Source organism: Taudactylus pleione, unplaced genomic scaffold, assembly GCF_031769625.1.
Source record: "Taudactylus pleione unplaced genomic scaffold, aTauple2 ptg000660l, whole genome shotgun sequence".
NCBI classification, from domain to species: domain Eukaryota; kingdom Metazoa; phylum Chordata; class Amphibia; order Anura; family Myobatrachidae; genus Taudactylus; species Taudactylus pleione.
The window spans coordinates 21,681-38,566 of NW_028285062.1; the positions used below are offsets into that span (position 1 = coordinate 21,681).

General features: G+C 43.8%; 1 long non-coding RNA gene across 1 annotated transcript in view; it reads right to left on the minus strand.

Annotated features, from left to right (window-relative positions):
• LOC148478346 (uncharacterized) overlaps window positions 1-16,886 on the minus strand; it is a 67,376-nt gene that overhangs the window by 15,959 nt on the left and 34,531 nt on the right. The gene's annotated exons all lie outside the window — the stretch shown is intronic.

The following is a 16,886-nucleotide window of genomic DNA, read 5'->3' on the forward strand; positions in this document are numbered from 1 at the left end:
GCCCTTTAGTGCTTTGCCAGCCCATCCAGGTCCTATGTGGGCATTTCTAGACAGATTTACTTGAAAAAGAAGTAAAAAAAAAATAAATAAAAAATAAATGTTAATATTCAAAGAGAAATATATGTTTATTTTACTAATAAAGATTTTTTTTCTGCGGTTACTGTACCAGGCCTGAGAGGGCAATAGTGATTGTAGGACTGGCTATAATAGAGTCACTGCGCAAAACAGGGATGGCTACTGCCACTTTCACTGGAGATGAGACTCTGTAGGGGTCTATTACGAAGCACCGAAGTCTGTCTTGTATAACAGACCGTCCTGACACCGAGCACCTGTATGTAGCAGACAGAACAGTCCTGCCTGTAGCAGTCATATGCGTTCCCTCCTCCAGTACTAGTTCCCAATACACCTTTGTGGCTTTCCGTAGATTGTAGAATGCGCAGTGTTCCGTGAAAGCAGACTCTTCCGCGCTGCATGTGGATGGCAACATTACTAGGATGTAAGCTATTTTCCCATCTAGTTTCCTCAACTACAGCGCTAACATAGAAATTTGTCCCAGAGACACCTCCTAACCATCTCCATTGCAGCGGGACAGTGCTGTTTTTCTGGCACTGTCTTGCTATCCCACCTGCAGGCCGCAGTGTCCTGCGGGTGGTCGGGAGGTTGAGAACACACTGCTCAGTCTTAGAGGTCTATTTACTAAGCAGTCTTAGGAGATAAAGTGAATGGTGATAAGGTACCAGCCAATCAGCTCCTAACTGCCATGTCACAGGCTGTGTTTGAAAAATGACAGTTACGAGCTGATTGGCTGGTAGCTTATCACCGTTCACTTTATCTCCTAACACAGCTTAGTAAATAGGACCCTTATTCTTCTATCCGAGCCTATCTGTCCAACATATTCACAGGCCTGAGATATTGGTTCACTCCTATTATTCTTATTATTAGAGTCTTCTTCTCATTTATATTCTTTATAGTCTTCTTTAGGAGCTGTAGCCATTCCACTGGCGGGGCGAGCTCACGTTAATTGATATTATAGACCCTTGGCTACGCAGACTCCCCAGGGCTATACTATCATTTTAAAGGTCCACACCGAAAATATATAGGTTCCTCTGTGCAACCACCAGGCAATCTGCTCGCCTGCTGCTGCTAGATGGGAAAGAAGCCCAATTATCACTCCCGATCCCTAGAACAAATAACGTTCTACAGAAAATAGAGGTTTGTAATATTCCTCCAAATGTAACCAGAGGAGATCTACAGAGAGATCAGAGACATACGCTGAGGTGACTTATCAAGTGACAGGGATATGGGCGAAAGGCACAGCGCAGACAGTGTAACTACAAGCTGTATAACTATATATATATATATATATATATATATATAATGGATGAGTGCAATGCACTTGTGGTGTAAAAGCAGCTCAGTATTATTGATAGTATATAAAAATGAGAATGAGCGCTATATGGATAAATTAGGCATAATAAACGTGTAACATAAAATAAACATAAATGATATTGATGTTTATAGTCTTTTGACTAATGTGGGAGGAAAGTCAGGACCCGGTCCGGGTGATGGTACGCCTATGCCCGTACTACCTGTCCCTACCTTACCGCCGATCTTCTTAGGGGTTACCTCCATCGGGGACTTCCCTCTGCTTCTTTGGCGGGGACTTGTTGCGGGCAGTCGGCTGTGCCGCGGCGCTGGTTGATGACGTCTAGCGCCCGGCGCCGGATGTAATACTAAGTCCTTTTAGGCATTTGTCAGAATTGAATGTACTGCTTCCGCTTTCCTCCTTGCTTCTACGCGTTTCAGACCATCTAGGTCCTTTCTCAAGAATGGGAGAGACCTCTCCCACAGCTCTTTAAATAGGTAAAACTTTATAGAACACCAGGGATATGGGGGAAAGGGACAGCGCAGACAGTGTAACTACAAGCTGTATAACAATATATATATAACCCCAGGGATATGGGGGAAAGGCACAGCGCAGACAGTGTAACTACAAGCTGTATAACAATATATATAACACCAGGGATATGGGGGAAAGGGACAGCGCAGACAGTAACTACAAGCTGTATAACAATATATATAAAACCAGGGATATGGGGGAAAGGGACAGCGCAGACAGTGTAACTACAAGCTGTATAACAATCTATATATAACACCAGGGATATGGGGGAAAGGGACAGCGCAGACAGTGTAACTACAGGCTGTATAACAATATATATAAAACCAGGGATATGGGGGAAAGGCACAGCGCAGACAGTGTAACTACAAGCTGTATAACAATATATATATAAAACCAGGGATATGGGGGAAAGGGACAGCGCAGACAGTGTAACTACAAGCTGTATAACAATCTATATATAACACCAGGGATATGGGGGAAAGGGACAGCGCAGACAGTGTAACTACAAGCTGTATAACAATCTATATATAACACCAGGGATATGGGGGAAAGGGACAGCGCAGACAGTGTAACTACAAGCTGTATAACAATATATATAACACCAGGGATATGGGGGAAAGGCACAGCGCAGACAGTGTAACTACAAGCTGTATAACAATATATATAACACCAGGGATATGTGGGAAAGGCACAGCGCAGACAGTGTAACTACAAGCTGTATAACAATATATGTAACACCAGGGATATGGGGGAAAGGGACAGCGCAGACAGTGTAACTACAAGCTGTATAACAATATATATAACACCAGGGATATGGGGGAAAGGGACAGCGCAGACAGTGTAACTACAAGCTGTATAACAATCTATATATAACACCAGGGACATGGGGGAAAGGCACAGCGCAGACAGTGTAACTACAAGCTGTATAACAATATATATAACACCAGGGACATGGGGGAAAGGGACAGCGCAGACAGTGTAACTACAAGCTGTATAACAATATATATAACACCAGGGATATGGGGGAAAGGCACAGCGCAGACAGTGTAACTACAAGCTGTATAACAATATATATAACACCAGGGATATGTGGGAAAGGCACAGCGCAGACAGTGTAACTACAAGCTGTATAACAATATATGTAACACCAGGGATATGGGGGAAAGGGACAGCGCAGACAGTGTAACTACAAGCTGTATAACAATATATATAACACCAGGGATATGGGGGAAAGGGACAGCGCAGACAGTGTAACTACAAGCTGTATAACAATCTATATATAACACCAGGGACATGGGGGAAAGGCACAGCGCAGACAGTGTAACTACAAGCTGTATAACAATATATATAACACCAGGGACATGGGGGAAAGGGACAGCGCAGACAGTGTAACTACAAGCTGTATAACAATCTATAAGAATACACAATAGTAAATGACCACATGCAATCTGTTAGAAGGAATAAAAGCACTGTGTGAGGATGTACACTGAATTCATATAGATGCAAAAGCGACATACAAGAAACAACTGTATGTAGATGGAAATATTCAAACACTAAACATAAATAATTATAACAACCTAAACACATGATGGTGATTATATTATGAACAAACCAGAAGTATTGGTAAAAGCTACGATTCCTGGAAATATTTCTAAAATCTGAGTTTGTTGAGGTAAAGTAGCACAGAAGTCTCAGTTGTCAGCCAGACAGGCAGGCAGTATTAGTTTGTGGACCAGGCAATGGACCCCGAGGTCCCAAGTTTCTGTGCGGGTAAAGTACCCTGTACCTGTATGAGCTACATTCAGGTTTAGTAATTCACCCAATGAAAAAGCTATGTGCTAATACCCTGTAAAAGCTGTGCCATAGAGGTTACATTAGTATCCCCATCCAGTGGAGTTACTCAGATCGTTATTCTGATTCTAATCTCACACTGCAATGTGTCAGTAGTGATGTATCAGGTTAGATGGATTTAATTATATTATTAGGAATGGTAGCCTTAATGCCGGATGTCAAAAATCTAGATCAGATATAAAATGATTATGGGATATATTCCCAAGATAATAGATGATTATATGCAGCATGTAGATCTCTCCATGCCGTGCTTCGGATATCAGTAATAAACACTATTATTATTCAGTTTATATATCGAGTAAGTTACTCTTTCAATTTCCAATGAGGCAATCTTTTTTTATCTCCAACCCGCTATTCAGTCCCTCCGGGCCGCGGCCGCATCTGTTAGCTGTCGCGGTTACCAGGAGACTCGCGCTGTGCTCTCCCAGCTATGGGGTTACTATCTAATCAGGGTTGTGGACATCCATGTTAATTACACTTGCAGCGGTCAGCATTCATATCACCATTACACTGAGCATATTGGATACAATTTAAACCATATTATCATGCACAGTAAGGGGGAGAGGCCGACTATTCGGTGACCCCACTTTTTCCATGCGCTACGCAATAACTTAGACCATGCATTTGTTTTGGGCAAATGGTCACAGTTTTATTAAAGTCACAGCACACAGCATAGTATGCTCCATTTAATGTGCTTTACTGCACTTCTGAGGGAAATGAGACGCCCTCATTCTGGACTGGCACCCTTCCTTATTGGTGTAAAAGCATGGAGTATGGTAATGTATATGCACACTGTATTAGGCACAATTCTAGGTAAGTCCTAAAAGTTATATACTGTAGTGCAACTTTGTTCATTTTTGGGGCGTGGGTCCCCCTGGATTGCGTTGGCTGATTTGTCTCAGGGCACAGCATTATAACACATTTTCCATTATAACACATTTTAAACCCTTCACTGTGTGTTTAATATATATGTACTTCACTTTTTTATTTTCATTCTTTATATGCAGCTGCAGCTGCTCCTAACTATCTCTTTACACTGCACTTTTCTTACTATGGTGGTGCCCTGGGGCGGCTTGGCTGGGGCGGTTTTTTGGGGGGTCCTGCGCTCTGGATTTGAACCCTAGTATGTTAGGGACCGACACGAAAGAGGTTAACTGGATATGGTGGGTAGGCCCATAAGCTTGGCCATGATTATGCTAATAACCTCTATTGATTGTTAATAATATATAAATGCAATAAAATTTTGCAATTTGGAGTTATGCACCTGAGATTGTCTGTTTCTGTGCTTACTGGAGAGTATGCCTGGTCCTCTGAAATCCCCCTACATACCTTGCTCACCATCTCCTCCCGTCACACAAGGTCCCCCCGCTTGCTGGGGACCCGAAGCCCCACCCAGCGGTCTCTACCATTTGAGACGCTCCAATACCTCCTGTAACGCATTGTTGAACAAGTCTAAACCCACATCCAACAGGTGCACCCAGTCCTGCACTGAAATGTCTCCGTGCTGAATGACACTCCCACCACCGGCGGATACCCATCTTGGCCAGAAAAAAGGTAAACGCAGCAATGGCAATCTCGATACCAGCCCCGCTCCTCACCCCCCTCCATGCCAACCTTGGAATGATGTTTGACCATATAATGTGAGTGCCACTCCATCGCCTCTTAATCCACGCTAAGTCTTCCTTCATGCTTTTTAGGAGGTCTAGGGACCTTATCTTACACAACTGGGGGTCAACAATTTTGGTAACAACAATGCATCCGGGTCCTGCCTTGCTACCTTTTCCGCTTTCAGTAAACCCTTCCCCACCTGGTCCCTACAACATCCCCGTTACCAACCAAACCAGTAAACTGACCCTGCCTCCGAAGGCAAGACCAATCCCCGCCCACAGGGCCGGACTGGGACTACAAATAGGCCCTGGCATTTTAAAGAGCACACAGGCCCACCTCGCGTCAGCATCTGTCTCCTGGCATAGACTCCTCCCCTAACTATTCCTGACACCTCCCACTTTAGTCTATGCTCTTACAAATATAATTAATATTAGAACAACAGACAAGTACACATCATTAGCTATTAAAATACATACAACAGAGCACATCCTGCATGGGAGTCAAACATTTGGTATTGTGTTGGTTCTGTTAAGTTGTGCAGACACCTATAGATATATCTGTCCAATTAGTGTGGTGGGACAGAAAATCTGGGAATGTGTGGGAGCAAATAACAATAGAAATTTGCTCCCAGAAGCTGGAAAATGGACCAGATTTTCTTTCCCACCAGACAGATTGGACAGATATCTACAGGTAAAGCTGGCACTTCACTGGTGTAGGTCATACACAAGAAAGGGGAAAGCATTTTCCCAAGCGATAGTTTAGCAGTTGTAGAAGATTAGATAGTGTTCACTGTAGGACTTTTTTAGGGCAGGGTGCTGAATGCAGAGGACACCTCTATGCACACCAAAGCAGAGCCACAACTACACATTTTAACAAAAGAGCGTTTGTGCCGCCAACTATAGGGGAAGCAGGGAGGAGCGCGTGCCGCAAAAAAATTTCAGGCATAGTTTTGCTGGGAAGGGGCGTAGCCACCTAATATTTCACGTTACGTCACACAGTAGTGTCCCTTTTTCACATTACGCCACACGGTAGTGCCCCATAGTCACGTTACGTCACACAGTAGTGTCCCTTTTTCACGTTATGTCACACAATAGTGTCCCTTATTCACATACATGAATATTTGCACATATTATAAAATAGAAATATAATAAACAATATATTGAATACAAAAAATTAATACTACATGGATCTGCAGGTTTGAAATAGCAGCATACTAAAAGGAATAGAGAGACAGGAAAAAGAGAGAGGAAGGAAAGGGGGAGCCAGGAGAAAAAGAGAGGAGGAAAGGGGGGAGCCAGGAGAAAAAGAGAGGAGGAAAGGGGGGAGCCAGGAGAAAAGAGAGGAGGAATTTGGGCAGCTGGGGAGAGAGAAGGAAAGAGGGGACCCAACATAGGAGAATTAGGGAAAGCCAGGAGAGAGAGAGGAGGAACTGGGGTAGAGAGAGAGAATATGGGGAGCCAGGAGAGACATAGGAGAAATATGGGGAGTAGGAAGAGAGAGAAGAAATAGGGAGAGCCGCGAGAGAGTGAAGGAACAGGCTGAGTCGAGAGAAAGGGAGGAGGAACTGGGGAAACTAGAGAGACATAAGAGAAATAGGGTGAGCTGGGAGAGAGAAGGAATAGGGGAAGCTGGGAGAGAGAGAGAAGGAATTGGGGAGGCCCGGGAAACGACATAGGAGAAGGGAGCTGGGTGAGAGTAGGAAGGAATAGGGAAAGACGAGAGAGCGAGAAGGAATAGGGGGAGACAGGAGAGACATAGAAGAAAGGGGAAGCTGGGAGAGAGAAGAGGAATAGGGGGAGACGGGAGAGGGGGAAGGGAGAGATGGAGAGGGAGACAGACGGGAGAGGGGAAGAGGGAGCGAGGGAGAGGGGGAGACAGGAGAGGGAAGGGGAGAGGGAGACAGATACTAGAGGGGGAGAGTGAGGGGGAGAGACAACTGACATAGCACACGCTGCACACCCCCCAACTGACATACCACACGCTGCACCCCCCTAAATGACATGGCACGCGCTGCACACACCCCCAAATGACTTGGCACACGCTGCACACCCCCCAAATGACATAGCACACGCTGCACACCTCCCCGACCCCAAATGACATAGCACATGCTGCGCGAGCGCCCCCCCCAGCCCCAACATCCTGCTGCAGGCTGCACTGTACCCCGCACAACTGACAATATTTACACATGCTGCTCGTACCCCCCCTTCCCCCTGCTTCCCCCGTGGAGGTGTAGTTACCTGATGAAGCTGCAGCGCAGCGCATCTCCCTGCTGTGTGCTTGCCTCATGATCCTGCCCAGTCAGTGGCCAGTTCGGAGGGCGGGCGCGGCAGATGGGAGTGGACAGCCTGACCCCAACCACCCATCCAGAGAGAGGACAGACTGACAAGTGCAGCCAGCAGCAGGATGCGGAGGCCAGTCTCAGCCGGCGTCCGGATTCTTCAGTGCGGCTGCACTGGTCGCGGCAAGGCAAGGTACTCGCCTTGCTCAGTAAGAAGATTTCAGGGCCGCGCGGCCGCGTCATGACGTCACTGCGTCATGACGCGGTCGCGCATTCGTGCAATTTGTTTACTGAGCAAGGCGCCGCCCGGGAGGTTGTACTGCCGGGTGAGCCTGTGCTAAGTCAAAGCGGCCCATTTGGCCATCGGCCCTTCTGGCATTTGCCAGAAGTGCCCAATGGCCAGTCCGGCCCTGCCCGCCCATATGAGCTAGCGGCCACGCAGACCTCCGCCCAATGGATATAAGAATGTCCCATAATCCACACATGCTTGCCTGTGGAAAATAAAACACCATTGGATAGGGGAGGAGAGGAGGTTATTGAAGCACAAATTCCTCACCAGTAGCCCCCGCAGCGACCAGAGGCCCGATATATCTCTTGTAGCAGCCCGGCCTCCACCCCCCCTAGTTTTTTTTATCTCTGCTACCGAGCTCCCCTCGTGGGCAGCCGATGTCGCCGCCCCTATCCTAAAGGAATGTGTTCCAAACTTCCTGGGGTTCCAACCTAAAGCTGCAGTGCACCTTCTGAAAACAGTTGCAAATCGATATTTTGTTAAAACAGACCCGTCAGTGTGTATAAGGATGGTAACTCCCCCAGGTGGCCTAATCCGCACAAAACCCCGGGCTGCCGCCACTGGCCTAACCATCCTGGCCGCACACTTCTTGAGCTGGACCCACCTGCCTTTTCCTTCCTGGTCCGTCTTGGACCTGTGTATCTTGCAAAGCACCGAGGAGCTCATTCAGACCGGCTCGCTAAGATGAATACTCTCGCTGCCGGCGATGGTATACATTGTGCGCATGCATCGCAGTACGCATACCTTAGCGAACGTTCACAATACATTTGCTCGCTGCGCATAGACAGCCCAGCAGAGTGAGTGACAGGGGAGGCAGTTTGTCGGTGGTAACAGGTGCTTGCCGTTAAAAACGGGGGAGGGGAGGTGCAAACGCAGGCGTGCTTGAGCATCTCAACGGCGTTTTAGAGGTGTGCATAATTATAAGACAGCGTCATAGTACACATCACCTGGCTGGTTTTTACATTGACATGCTCGCAGTGCTTGCAGCAGGGTATGGTCAACCTCGAGCGCTGCGATCGCATCCGATGTACCGATGGTTGCATACACTTCCTGGACATGACATGCACAAGTGGGCGTCTGCATACACTATGTGATCACTCTAAGAAATACTGGGCGTTCTAACGCATTGCTGTATCAGGCCCTGAGTACTCCTCCAACACTACATTCCTGCGATGTAAACCTGTACCCTCTGCCCTGCTGGATGCCGCAACCAACTCCCCTACTCTGAATGCGCCACTAAAAGCCATAACAAAAGCAGCATGGAAAAGCAAAGCCTCACTTTCGCTGCTACACACCGCCGGCACCATTCGCACTAGCCTCTCGAGCAGGTCTAACGTAATCGGCTGCCGCGTGTCTGGCTTCTTGCACTCACTCCTAGCCCAACCTCTCATCATCGTGCGCACCACGACTGCCTTAGTGTGGTCACATCTGCCCTGTACCTATGAGAAGAAGGAGATCCCTGCCATTATGGTACTGACTGTTGCTCTTGACGCCTCCTCGCTTCTCCGCTTACCCATAAATGCTAACAGCTGCTGCAGGGTATCCTTACCCTTTTCCGACTTTACTGTCTGAAACGGATTCCATTTCCTGCGTGCTACCGTATAGGCTGTCCAAGTCTTTGGCGCCAGGATTTCTCCACTAAATCACTTAAATCGGCTCCACTATCTGGCAAAGATGAGATGGGCAAGTTAGGCCCCGTGACCTGCGCTAATGGCGCTGCAGACCTAAACATTACCCATTTCTGCGGGGAAAGTGCGTCAGAAATTACGTTTTGCACCCCTGGCACGTGTTTCGGCCAGAATGTGACGTGTTATGCTGCAGACAGTTTGCTACTAGCCACCTAAGGGGGGGAGGGGAAGATACACTGTCTGTTTGTGGCCTCAACCACCCCCAAATTATCAAACCAGAACTGTATGTATACCACCTCTGCACTACAGCAATAATACCATCCCCAAACTACAGCAATAATACATATACCACCTCTGCACTACAGCAAAAATACATATATCACCTCTGCATTACAGCAATAACAACATCCCCAAACTACAGCAATAATACATATACCACCTCTGCACTACAGCAATAATACATATACCACCTCTGCACTACAGCAATAACAACATCCCCAAACTACAGCAATAATACATATACCACCTCTGCACTACAGCAATAATACCATCCCCAAACTACAGCAATACTACATAGACCACCTCTGCACTACAGCAATACTACATATACCATACAGCAATAATAAATATACCACCTCTGCACTACAGCAATACTACATATACCATACAGCAATAATAAATATACCACCTCTGAACAACAGCAATACTACAAACCACCCCTGCACTACAGCAATAATACATATACCACCTCTGCACTACAGCAATAATACCATCCCCAAACTACAGCAATACTACATAGACCACCTCAGCACTACAGCAATAATACCATCCCCAAACTACAGCAATACTACATAGACCACCTCTGCACTACAGCAATACTACATATACCACCTCTGCACTACAGCAATACTACATATACCACCCCTGCACTACAGCAATACTACATATACCACCCCTGCACTACAGCAATACTACAAATACCACCCCTGCACTACAGCAATAATACCATCCCCAAACTACAGCAATAATACATATACCACCCCTGCACTACAGCAATAATACCATCCCCAAACTACAGCAATAATACATGTACCATCTCTGCACTACAGCAATACTACATATACCACCCCTGCACTACAGCAATACTACATATACCACCCCTGCACTACAGCAATAATACATATACCACCTCTGCACTACAGCAATAATACATAGACCATCTCTGCACTACAGCAATAATACATAGACCACCTCAGCACTACAGCAATAATCCATATACCACCTCCGCACTACAGCAATACTACATATACCACCCCTGAACTACAGCAATAATACCATCCCCAAACTACAGCAATACTACATATACCACCTCTGCATTACAGCAATAATACCATCCCCAAACTACAGTAATAATACATAAACCACCCCTGCACTACAGCAATAAAACCATCCCCAAACTACAGCAATAATACATATACCACCTCTGCACTACAGCAATACTACATATACCACCCCTGCACTACAGCAATACTACATACACCACCTCTTCAATACAGCAATAATACCATCCCCAAACTACAGCAATAATACATATACCACCTCTGCACTACAGCAATACTACATTAACCACCTGTGCACTACAGCAATAATACCATCACCATCCCCAAACTACAACAAAAATACATATACCACCTCTGCACTAGAGCAATACTACCATTCCCAAACTACAGCAATACTACATATACCACCCCTGCACTACAGCAATACTACCATCCCCAAACTACAGCAATAATACATATACCATCTCTGCACTACAGCAATACTACCATCCCCAAACTACAGCAATAATATATATACCACCTCTGCACTACAGCAATACTACCATCCCCAAACTACAGCAATACTACATAGACCACCCCTGCACTACAGCAATACTACCATCCCCAAACTACAGCAATACATATACCATGTCTGCACTACAGCAATACTACCATCCCCAAACTACAGCAATAACATCATCCCCAAACTACAGCAATAATATATATACCACCTCTGCACTACAGCAATACTACATATACCACCCCTGCACTACAGCAATAATACCATCACCATCCCCAAACTACAGCAATACTACAAATACCACCTCTGCACTACAGCAATACTACATATACCATCTCTGCACTACAGCAATAATACATATACCACCTCTACACTACAGCAATACATATACCACCTCTGCACTACAGCAATAATACATATACCATACAGCAATAATAAATATACCACCTCTGCACTACAGCAATAATACAAATACCACCTCTACACTACAGCAATAATACATATACCACCTCTACACTACAGCAATAATACATATACCATACAGCAATAATATATATACCACCGCTGCACTACAGCAATAATACATATACCACCTCTACACTATAGCAATAATACCATCCCCAAACTACAGCAATAATACACGTACCATCTCTGCACTACAGCAATACTACATATACCACATCTGCATTACAGCAATAATACCATCCCCAAACTCCAGCAATAATACATATACCACCTCTGCACTACAGCAATAATACCATGCCCAAACTACAGCAATAATACATATACCACCTCTACACTACAGCAATAATACATATACCACCTCTGCACTACAGCGATACATATACCATACAGCAATAATAAATATACCACCTCTGCACTACAGCAATAATACATATACCACCTCTACACTACAGCAATAATACATATACCACCCTTGCACTATAGCAATAATACCATCCCCAAACTACAGCAATAATACATATACCACCTCTGCACTACAGCAATAATACCATCCACAAACTACAGCAGTACTACATATACCACCTCTGCACTACAGCAATAATACCATCCCCAAACTACAGCAATAATACACATACCATCTCTGCACTACAGTAATACTACATATACCACCCCTGCACTACAGCAATACCATATACCACCTCTGCACTACAGCAATAATACCATCCCCTGCACTACAGCAATAATACATATACCACTTCTGCACTACAGCAATAATACCATGCCCAAACTACAGCAATAATACATATTCCACCTCTGCACTACAGCAATACTACATATACCACCCCTGCACTACAGCAATACTACCATCCCCAAACTACAGCAATAATACATATACCATCTCTGCACTACAGCAATACTACCATCCCCAAACTACAGCAATATCATCCCCAAACTACAGCAATATATATACCACCTCTGCACTACAGCAATACTACCATCCCCAAACTACAGCAATACTACATATACCACCTCTGCACTACAGCAATAATACATATACCACCTCTACACTACAGCAATACTACATATGCCACCCCTGCACTACAGCAATAATACCACCCCCAAACTACAGCAATAATACATATACCACCTCTGCACTACAGCAATATTACCATCCACAAACTACAGCAGTACTACATATACCACCTCTGCACTACAGCAATAATACCATCCCCAAACTACAGCAATAATACATATACCACCTCTGCACTACAGCAATAATACCATCCCCAAACTACAACAAAAATACATATATCACCTCTGCACTACAGAAATACTACCATCCCCAAACTACAGCAATACTACATATACCACCCCTGCACTACAGCAATACTACATATACCATCTCTGCACTACAGCAATAATACATATACCATACAGCAATAATACATATACCACCTCTGCACTACAGCAATAATACATATACCACCTCTGCACTACAGTAATACTACATATACCACCTCTACACAACATCAATAATACATATACTATCTCTGCACTACAGCAATACATATACCATCTCTGCACTACAGCAATACTACATATACAACCTCTGCACTACAACAATAATACCATCCCCAAACTACAGCAATAATACATATACCACCTCTGCACTACAGTAATACTACATATAGCACCCCTGCACTACAGCAATAATACCATCCCCAAACTACAGCAATACTACATATACCACCTCTGCACTACAGCAATAATACATATACAATACAGCAATAATAAATATACCACCTCTGCACTACAGCAATAATACATATATCACCTCTGCACTACAGCAATAATACATATACAATACAGCAATAATAAATATACCACCTCTGCACTACAGCAATAATACATATACCACCTCTGCACTACAGCAATAATACCATCCCCAAACTACAACAATAATACATATACCACCTCTACACTACAGCAATACTACATATGCCACCCCTGCACTACAGCAATAATACCACCCCCAAACTACAGCAATAATACATATACCACCTCTGCACTACAGCAATATTACCATCCACAAACTACAGCAGTACTACATATACCACCTCTGCACTACAGCAATAATACCATCCCCAAACTACAGCAATAATACATATACCACCTCTGCACTACAGCAATAATACATATACCATACTGCAATAATACATATACCACCTCTACACTACAGCAATAATACATATACCACCTCTACACTATAGCAATAATACCATCCCCAAACTACAGCAATAATACACGTACCATCTCTGCACTACAGCAATACTACATATACCACATCTGCATTACAGCAATAATACCATCCACAAACTCCAGCAATAATACATATACCACCTCTGCACTACAGCAATAATACCATGCCCAAACTACAGCAATAATACATATACCACCTCTACACTACAGCGATACATATACCATACAGCAATAATAAATATACCACCTCTGCACTACAGCAATAATACATATACCACCTCTACACTCCAGCAATAATACATATACCATACAGCAATAATAAATATACCACCTCTGCACTACAGCAATAATACATATACCACCTCTACACTACAGCAATAATACATATACCACCCCTGCACTATAGCAATAATACCATCCCCAAACTACAGCAATAATACATATACCACCTCTGCACTACAGCAATAATACCATCCCCAAACTACAGCAATAATACACATACCATCTCTGCACTACAGTAATACTACATATACCACCCCTGCACTACAGCAATACCATATACCACCTCTGCACTACAGCAATAATACCATCCCCTGCACTACAGCAATAATACATATACCACTTCTGCACTACAGCAATAATACCATGCCCAAACTACAGCAATAATACATATTCCACCTCTGCACTACAGCAATACTACATATACCACCCCTGCACTACAGCAATACTACCATCCCCAAACTACAGCAATAATACATATACCATCTCTGCACTACAGCAATACTACCATCCCCAAACTACAGCAATAACATCATCCCCAAACTACAGCAATATATATACCACCTCTGCACTACAGCAATACTACCATCCCCAAACTACAGCAATACTACATATACCACCTCTGCACTACAGCAATACTACATATACCACCCCTGCACTACAGCAATAATACCATCGCCATCCCCAAACTACAGCAAAACTACATATACCATCTCTGCACTACAGCAATAATACATATACCACCTCTACACTACAGCAATACTACATATGCCACCCCTGCACTACAGCAATAATACCACCCCCAAACTACAGCAATAATACATATACCACCTCTGCACTACAGCAATATTACCATCCACAAACTACAGCAGTACTACATATACCACCTCTGCACTACAGCAATAATACCTTCCCCAAACTACAGCAATAATACAAATACCACCTCTGCACTACAGCAATAATACCATCCCCAAACTACAACAAAAAAACATATATCACCTCTGCACTACAGAAATACTACCATCCCCAAACTACAGCAATACTACATATACCACCCCTGCACTACAGCAATACTACATATACCATCTCTGCACTACAGCAATAATACATATACCATACAGCAATAATACATATACCACCTCTGCACTACAGCAATACTACATATACCACCTCTACACAACATCAATAATACATATACTATCTCTGCACTACAGCAATACATATACCATCTCTGCACTACAGCAATACTACATATACCACCTCTGCACTACAACAATAATACCATCCCCAAACTACAGCAATAATACATATACCACCTCTGCACTACAGTAATACTACATATAGCACCCCTGCACTACAGCAATAATACCATCCCCAAACTACAGCAATACTACATATACCACCTCTGCACTACAGCAATAATACATATACAATACAGCAATAATAAATATACCACCTCTGCACTACAGCAATAATACATATATCACCTCTGCACTACAGCAATAATACATATACAATACAGCAATAATAAATATACCACCTCTGCACTACAGCAATAATACATATACCACCTCTGCACTACAGCAATAATACCATCCCCAAACTACAACAATAATACATATACCACCTCTGCACTACAGTAATACTACATATAGCACCCCTGCACTACAGCAATAATACATATACCATACTGCAATAATACATATACCACCTCTACACAACAGCAATAATACATATACCACCTCTACACTACAGCAATAATACATATACCACCTCTACACTACAGCAATAATACATATACAATACAGCAATAATAAATATACCACCTCTGCACTACAGCAATAATACATATACAATACAGCAATAATAAATATACCACCTCTGCACTACAGCAATACTACATATGCCACCTCTGCACTACAGCAATAATACCATCCCCAAACGACAGAAATACTACATATACCACCTCTGCACTACAGCAATAATATGTATACCACCCCTGCACTACAGCAATAATACATAAACCATACAGCAATAATACATATACCACCCCTGCACTATAGAAATAATACCATCCCCAAACAACAGCAATAATACATATACCACCCCTGCACTACAGCAATAATAGCATCCCCTGCACTACAGCAATAATACATATACCACTTCTGCACTACAGCAATAATACCATGCCCAAACTACAGCAATAATACATATTCCACCTCTGCACTACAGCAATACTACATATGCCACCCCTGCACAACAGCAATAATACCATCCCCAAACTACAGCAATAATACATATACCACCTCTGCACTACAGCAATAATACCATCCCCAAGCTACAGCAATACTACATATACTACCTCTGCACTACAGCAATAATACCATCCCCAAACTACAGCAATAATACACGAACCATCTCGGCACTACAGTAATACTACATATACCACCCCTGCACTACAGCAATACCATATACCACCTCTGCACTACA